This window comes from Octopus bimaculoides, chromosome 5 (assembly GCF_046866305.1).
Source record: "Octopus bimaculoides isolate indiv1 chromosome 5, ASM4686630v1, whole genome shotgun sequence".
Taxonomy (NCBI): Eukaryota; Metazoa; Mollusca; class Cephalopoda; order Octopoda; family Octopodidae; genus Octopus; species Octopus bimaculoides.
In genome coordinates, this window is record NC_142932.1 from 62,764,187 (window position 1) to 62,773,466 (window position 9,280).

General features: G+C 30.3%; 1 long non-coding RNA gene across 1 annotated transcript; it reads left to right on the top strand.

The window, feature by feature from the left end:
* The first annotated feature begins 255 nt into the window (after positions 1 to 255).
* Positions 256 to 7,109, top strand: LOC128251431 (uncharacterized). The gene is made up of 2 exons (XR_008267121.2): positions 256 to 1,672; positions 3,826 to 7,109. It is a non-coding gene; the product is annotated as an uncharacterized LOC128251431 (long non-coding RNA).
* The last annotated feature ends 2,171 nt before the right edge of the window (positions 7,110 to 9,280 follow it).

A 9,280-nucleotide genomic window follows, 5' to 3' on the forward strand; every position in this document is an offset into this window, starting at 1 on the left:
AAAGTGATAGAGGGTACAAAGTGGTACCAGCATTGCTAGAAATAATAATCAAAATGACTCATTAGTCACAAAAGCACTATCTTATCCTAGGTGCTGTAAGTGCCACTGATGAGAATTAAGATGCCCTGCATCAAAATTCAAAATCACATGATATGGCTATATCTGCTTACTAAAATAGTGCTTTTGTGGCTAATGAATTGTTCTGACTCTTATTTCTAGCAATGCTGGTACCACTTTGTACCCTCTTTCGCTTTAGTGATGTCTGTATATATATATATATATATATATATATATATATATATATATATATATTTACACACACACACACACACATATATGTGTGCGTGTGTATGTATGTATGTATGTATGTGTGTGTGTGTGTATATGTGTATGCATATACATATGCACACATGCACACATATACGAGGTGATATAAAAAATTTCCCGGAGTAGTCCTGTAGTGCATGGAAATTATATTTTAATTACACACTTGTGGTGAAAATATTAAAAATAAACCATTACGAACTGTTGCATTTGATATCTTATACCTGTCTATATCCATTACAACAAACTGAATGTCATGAGAACCCACTTAGCATTTTTTCTATTGTAATGAGAAACTCTCTACCCTTATCCTTTAGATATTTAAATAATTCTTTGACCTATTTCACTACAGAAGTGGGTACTATGGAAACCCTAATTCTGTCAGACCAGTATCAGATTGTTAAAAATGCTTTTTTCCTTTTCTTTTTAATCATAACATCTCTGATTATTTGCCATAATCTGAAAATGAGGTAATTCCTTATATAACAGAAATTTTCATTAATGAAATGTATGCAAAAATGTATTGAATAAACATGGAATTTTATCTCCATTCGTGCTAACTATATCTACTCTGTGTTAAAAATATTGATAGATAACTTCAACAAAATATTTAGATCAATAATTATATTTCTCTTCACAAATGGAACGTTCTAACTATAATCAAACACAAGGAGTTCTACACATTGGTTATATATCACACTCTATATACTACACTACACAAAATATAAAACAAAATAGGAACATAAGTATCATCTTGTCTTTTAATGATAAAAAATAATGGTCTAATTCCTTGCTTAAGAAATTTAGGACCAGTGGCAAGAGCGAATAGTAGTGCTCATAATTCATAACAGTAATATATAATTATGGTTTATCTTGGTCTAAAGTTGAAATTCCAATATAGAAAGTTTCATAAATATATCATTTAATTTTGCTTAGAAAACCGTATTATAATATTCCCTTCTGTATCAGAACTGTTTCATGTTTAATCATCATTATTTATCATGATTAGCTTAAGTTTTGCTACCTGTGAGAGTAATGGCCTCATATTCTTGAATCAAAGTCTTCTATCTAGTCCATCAATTGTGTTGGGCCCTTAAAAAACCACCCACAACCTAGCCGAAAAATACAAACCAATGGCATATTCATCTTGAGTGAGTACTCATTTGATGAAGATTCAACTGTAAAAATTATAATTTCCCCAATTTACTCTATGTATATGTGTTTGTGTATGCATACACCTGCATTATTATTTTATGTAAATTAAAGATATGTATATTTTCTATCTTGGCAGCCAGATCCCACACAGGGAACTTTATCTGAATGGCTAAATATTAATTTTGACCCAGAGGTGAGTGTCTCATCAACATTACTTTATTATTGATGTTATTTAAGTGTGTCTTCCTTCAAATATATAATTTAATGGTTTAATTTTGTAACTTAATATTTATATTTATTATCATTATTAATATTGTTTCAAATTTTGGCATAAGGTCAGTAATTTCAGAGGAGGGAATAAATCAATGACAACAACCCCAGTGTTCAACTGGTACTTATTTTATCAACTCCAAAAGGATGAAAGGCAAACTCGACCCAGACAGCATTTGAACTCAGAATGTAGAAATGGATGAAAAGTTGCTAAGTGTTTTGCCTGGTGTGGTAATGATTCTACCAGCTCGCCACATTATCATTATTAATATTATTTGGACAGTGGTTTCACAGAATCAAGAGAACAGCAGACAAAGTACTATCTATTGTTTAGTTATTCTTCTTTATATTCTAAGTTCATTTCACATTACCAACTCTTCCTGGGTTGGTAAAATAAGGATCAGTGAGATGTTAGACCAATATAATTAATTGTACACCCCTCAAATGGGAAGTCTTGTGCCTGTGTTATAAATAATAATAATAATAATAATAATAATAATAGGGGTAACAATGGTTTCAAATTTTGCCACAAGGACAGCAATTTTGGGGGAGGGGACGAGTCAATTACATTGACCCCCAGTGTTCAACTGGTACTTATTATTATTTACCTTTCATCCTTTTGGGGTCAATGAAATAACTGTTTTCTAGGCAGTTCTCTGCTAGACTATTTAACATATGAATGATCTCATCTTACATATATATATATATATATATCATCATCATCGTTTAACGTCCGCTTTCCATGCTAGCATGGGTTGGACGATTTGACTGAGGACTGGTGAAACCGGATGGCAACACCAGGCTCCAGTCTGATTTATATATATATATATATATATATATATATATATATATATATATATATATATATATATATATATATATAAATTGTAAATGTAAAAAATAACAACAAAAACACAAAGGATTCTGCAGTACACGTGTTTCAAGCTTTATATCAGTGTGTAATTGACAATACAAAGCTATCTTCAGCCGCAAAAGTATTTCTCTCCCAAGAAATTATATCACATCGGCGTTAAAGGAGGAAGAAAGGTGCGATATAAGAGGTGAAGTTCCTTTCGGTATTTTGCATTGTACTATACCTCGTAGAATTCTCCATTTACACATAATTTCCTATAAAATATTAGTTATAGAATAAAAAGACTGGGTTAACGACTCAACATATCACACCCCCTCAATGAACATATATAAGAAATACAACATAATCCATCAAACATAAGGAATAAGAAGAAATAACGCAAGAAGAAATAATAAATAAAAAATATAGCCTATAGTATAAAATTTTTATACACCAATATATTGTTTCAACCGATAACATACAACTGAAAAAAATTGAGTTAAAGCTATAATACAATACACGTAAATATCAGTTCATAGAAGTTAAAAAAGTTAAAATTAATACGAATAAAAGGAATAAAAATTTCAAATATATAATATAATAACATAATATAATATAAGTCGATATAGAAAAAAAGTAAAATAAAATGAAGAAATGAGGTACCATAAAGTAGTCTATTGGTTGAAAATCAGAGACAGAGGTGATTTAACACCATTTAGAATTAAAGTTCAAAGTTCTTCAACTCCCTCAGGAATATTTCACAACTCAAAACCAGTAGACACCAAAAGCAAAGGAACAACGTGCTTCTATGAAATTCTGCTTTCTGCTGGGGAAAATGGCAGTTAAGACAGTTGTCATGCTTCAAACAGCTTACAAGGATACTGCCATAAGCAAAATAAGTTTACAAGTAGTTTTCATGCTTTAGGAATGGTTGCTTGTCACTTGAAGACCAACCTCGTTCAAGGTGACCTTCAACCACCCGAACAAATAGAAACAATGAAAATTCATGAATTGATTTTGGAGGACTGTCACAAATTTGTTGATATGGTGTGTCCTGGATCTCCTACCAACAAATTTTGAGCAAGGAATTGCGAATGAAAAGAATTGCAGCAAACGTTGTGCCTTACTTGCTCATGGAAGATCAAAAGCAGTCACAAGTGAATGCATGTCATGAACTGAAAGAATAGTTGGAAGTTCATCTGGACTTTTTCTTTTTTTTGAAGGTCATCACTGGTAGCAAAGGCTGGTGCTATGACAACAACCCAGAAACAAAGCAGCAGTCAAGTCAGTGGAAGCATTCAATGTCACCACGCCTCGAAAAAGCATGTCAAGTGAAGTTCAGTGTCAAGACAATGCTGATTTGTTTCATCAATGTAATAGGAATTGTCTACACAGAATTTGTTCCTCCTGATCTAATTGTTAACCAGATGTTTTACTTGACAGTTCTGAAGCGTTTGTGAGACACGATGAAATGAAAACGCCTCAACCTGTAGCAAAGTGGAGAGTGGTGGTTTCATCATGACAATGCTCTTGTGCACACCACCTTGAGTGTGAAACAGTTTTTTTACCAAAGATGGCATGATCCTGCTTACTCACCTTCCCTATTCATCCGGTCTTGCTTCCTGCAACTTTTTTGTTTCCTTGAATGAAAAAATTCCTTAAAGTTCAACATTTTTCAGATGTGGAAGAGGTGAAGAAAAAACAACAGAGGCATGAAAAGACATCACTTTGCAAGAATTCCAGGACTGCTTTGATCAGTGGAAAATGCATCTGGACCAATCCATTGTTTCAAATGTAGAATACTTTGAAGGCGATAAAAGTGTAAACATGTAAAACTAAGTAAATAAAATAATATTGCAAATTCTGGTTTCTTTTGGATAACCCCTCGTATATATATTACCCATATATATGCACACCAATGACAATTTAACCTCATTTCAAACAACCTGTAACAACAAACTTGCTGGCATCTAAGTCAACACAGATATTGTATCAGCATGGTATGCTTTTAAAAATGCTGTATTTGAGTCATCCTGTGAAGCATTTGGGTATTTTAAAAGGAAGCACTAAGATTGGTTTGACTCAGATGATCCAAACATCTCTCCTCTTTTGGACAATATGCTCAAGTGCCACTGTCAATGGGTGTCAAACAAAAATAGTGCCACAAAACACAATGAGTTTGAAAAGGCCAGAAATACATGCCAATCTCAACTGAGGCAAATCAAACAGACATAGTGCAAAAGAAGGCACAAGACTTGCAGAATACTGCAGATAGATGTAATTCCAAGTCATTCTATCTGTTATGGCGAAAATCATGACACTCCCTTTGAGAATGGACTAGCCAAACTCGTATATATAACAATGTGTTTGACTGAGAACGAGAGATGAGAAATTGCAGTAAGTTGAACGGTGTTGTTTGTGAATTTGTGGAGTCATAGGAAATTGTTGAGAAGTTGTTATAGTTTGTTGAGAGTTGTTTTGGATTGATTACAGTTGTTGGCAGAGTGTTTGGGAATACATCAAGTGGAGACAGTTGGTGTCTACCCTGTTCTGTGGTATTGTATATCACAATGTTATTAGTGCACGACACTAAGGTGACATATACTGAAACCACATTACAAAAGTGGAAACAAGTGATTTGAAGCTTATGTTGGTCATTAATAATTTTTTATGATACAAAAAATTCATTAATTATGGAAGACCTATTAGCTAACATATTACAGTTGCAAAAGCAACTGCAACAGCAGTAACAAGAGTTGCACCAACAACTACAACAGCAACAACTACAACACAATCAGTTGTTGGAACTGATATTGAAGTCAGGAAACACCACCAGTTCATTTTCACCAGATGGTGTAGTGAAGGCTATAAATGTTGTGATAAGAGTTCCCTGTTTAACACTTGTTGGGAGTGTTTGAACTTAGTAAAAGAAGAGGACGAAGATTTTGTCGGTTATGCTGGAATCATAAATAAAATGTGCAAAAAATTTTAACTGAAGGAATTATCTCTTGACATGTTTAAATCCCTCATCTTTGTGCAAGGTTTAACGGCAAACAGAGATGCAGAAATTCGTGCATGGATTCTTACAAAACTAGAACTGGAGGACCAGAATTTAACCCTGCAAATTCTAGCAAAGGGATGTCAAAGAATTTTCAACTTGTAACAGGACATACAGAAAATAGAAGAAAAAATTTCTCTCAAGTATAGATGTGTCAACTGGGAATAAATAAAGAAAAATGAATGTTATGACCAAATCCGTGCTATTGGGATGGAGGTCTGCATTTTAAGAAAGAGTGTCCATTTAAAACTTGGAAATGTTTTAATTGTCAAAAAATAGGACATAAAAGCTCGTACTGCATAGTGAAGCAAAAAAGGTTGGAAAAATAATTTCTTCTAAAAAGGTTTGCTTAACAGAAAGTTGTGAGACAACCAAAATGGAAAGTATGTGTATGTAAAAATAGACAACACCGACATGAAAATACAACTAGACACAGGTAGCGACATTACAATTATTAATACCGACATGTGGAAGAAAATTGGGAAACCTACATTAAAGAAAACATTGAGAAATGTGCAAGGCATCACAGGTGAAAGATTACACTTCTTAGGCAAAATGGTAAGCAACATTACATTTTGTGGTAAAACGTGTAAAGCAAAAGTGTTAGTGTTAAAAAATGCAATAAACTTGTTCAGTACTGACTGGATGGAGTTGTTTGATTTATGGGACCTCCCCATAAATCTGTTCTGTAAAAACAAATGACTGTTTCTCCAGTAAGAATAAGGCATTAGATGAATTGAAGAGAACATTTTTAAATGCTTTTCCTGAAGTGTTGTCAGATAAATTAGGTTTGTGTACTAAGACTGAGACATGTTTCCAAATTAAGGAAAACACAATACCAGTGTTCAAGCCAAAAAGAACAGTACCTTTTGCTGTGATAAAACATGTCATTGAAGAATTAGACAGATTAGAAAAAATTGGAGTCATCCAAAAAGTAGAATATGCAAAATGGGCAATTCCAACAGTGTGTATTAAAAAAAGGAATACCAAAAATCGGGGTGTGTGCTGATTTTTTTCACTGGTTTCAATGAATGTCTGAAAACATGTCACTATCCACTATCTACTCCAGTGGATATTTTTGCCAAGTCAAATGGGGGCAAGATATTTTCGAAACAGAATCTCTTCAATGTGTACCTACAAATTAGAGTTCATAAAGAATGCTCAAAATATCTAACAGTGAATACATATAAAGGACTATATAAATACTAGCAATGCATCCTAGTGTTGCCCAGGTGTTATGACCTACAAGCACATTGTATTATTTGGTCCTTTCTTATGAGCAGAATTGGCACAGCTGATATATAGTTAATGGAGTAATGGAAGTTATTTTTTGTTTAAGAGTGGAGAGCGAAGATACAATTTGCATGGGTTTGCATGAAAGTGCTTTCTGCTCTTAAGAAGAATCAGAAACTATGTATTGTTTCATCGTATAAAAGGAGGTTAATATGATTTTGTCCACGTTTTCAAAATTTTAATTTCCCTCTATCCCCACTGCAATTTCTTAATTTATAACTTTTTCCAATTTTTTTTTTTTTTTTGTTATCTATGTAGAAAAATACAGAGATTACAAATCTGGGAAATATATATATATATGTATATGTAATTATAATAATATTAGGGACAAAATCCAAAATTACAGGTAAAAACTCAATTAAAATCAATTTATAAAAAATTAAAATTAAATTGAGCTTTATAGATAAAATATATATAAAATATATAGTTTTAGGGAAAATAACCAAGTTTCAAGAACTCATTGATGAAAATCCACTATCACATATAGAAAAATTGACAATTAAAAGCACAATAAATGAGTAAAATATAAAACAAAGTAAATATCATAAGATAAAGATAATAAAATGATTACACGTGTTTCATAACTAATTTTCAAATAGAAAGGAAATTTAAATCGATTAAAATCAATTGAAATTATCGAAAATAAATTCTATTCAAAAATATAGCTAATCGTCAGATCGTAAGTAGAACAATAATTAGATATATATATCTCAACCAACAATAAGTACCAAATGAATTAATATGAAATACTTATTTTATAAAGATAGAAAAATTATTAAAAATATCAAAATATCAAAATAATAACCATTCAATAATCCTCCCTTCATCCATTATAATAACATGTATATTATATACAAAAAACAGCTTACATAAATTATCATTGTTTTAAATTATCATTGTTTTAAATACAATTTGAACGAAGTTTAAGTTTAAAATAATAATGAAGATAAAATTAGTACATATTTAACCGGTGTAATAGTTAAAGCTATACTATTTAAAACTAAAAACGTTTATTTAATTATCATTAAAAATCAATTGAATAATAGAAAAATACAAGAATATTTATTTCTACAAATGTAAAAATAAAAATATGAATGAAAAAATTATGAATGAAAAAATTAGGAAAGAAAAAGATTATTAAGAATAAAAGATTAAACTTTATATATATACAAAGTTTTAATTAAAAAAAAAAAACCTTTAACGATATTATAAACAATAAAGACTAATTATTAATCAAATATTATTAATCAAAAATAATCGAAAATATATCAACACTATTCAAATCGAAGTTCTAATATTATGTTGAAATAAAACTATAACTTCTAAATAATTTAGTGTTAAATAAGTTATCTATTAAAAATAATCTTTAAAGAACCAAATGAATAATATAAAAAACAAGAATACATATTATTTTTGAATAGTAGAGAATCTTTAGCAAAGTAAAAACAGTACTTATCCATATTTTTCCGTAATTCAAACTGAAACTAAGACGTTATCTAATAGCTATAGCGTTTTAAGCAAGAGGTCGCGCGAAAATACTACGTTAAAATAGAGAATAGAATACAAAAGCATGAATGAAAGAATAATACTTAAAAAAATGAATGAAAAATTTAAAATTTATAGAACTAACAACATAAAAAGAACAAAAAACTATAGCTAACTTATAAAATATATTAATAAATTTTAAATTCTAATATATAATAAATTAATAATAAGACTAAGAGTAGTAAATTAAATAATATTATGAAATTAGCTAAAATACTACTATTGATTTAGTCTTATAAAAATCGTAGTGTTATTGTAATATAAAACCTTAAACTTTCTAAAATATTAACTTACCAATAAAAATAAAATATAACTACTAGAATAATTAAAGAGGAAATATTATAAATAAATACCCCAACACACACCCTTATACATACATACATACATACATACATATATATATATATATATATATATATATATATATATATATATATATATATATGTAAATATATAAAAACAAAAAGATAAAGAGAGCAAAGGTAAGGTTGAAGAATTTTATGGATAGAGTCTTACAGCTGTTTCTGGGAAGATCCAGTACTTCCCTTCATTGGAGACAGAAAAAATAAAGTAATCTATTATTATATCCATAGGCGGATATTTTTAGTATGAAGTGGTAAAGAATGTGATGTGCTGAAAAAAGAGAGAATAGTACTTGAAGTGTAGTTTCATTCCAGTGGTAAATATCCGTGTAGAAATGCGTGCAAAGTAATCCTTGTGTGAATAATCCCAGAAACAGCTGTAAGACTCTATCCATAAAATTCTTCAACCTTACCTTTGCT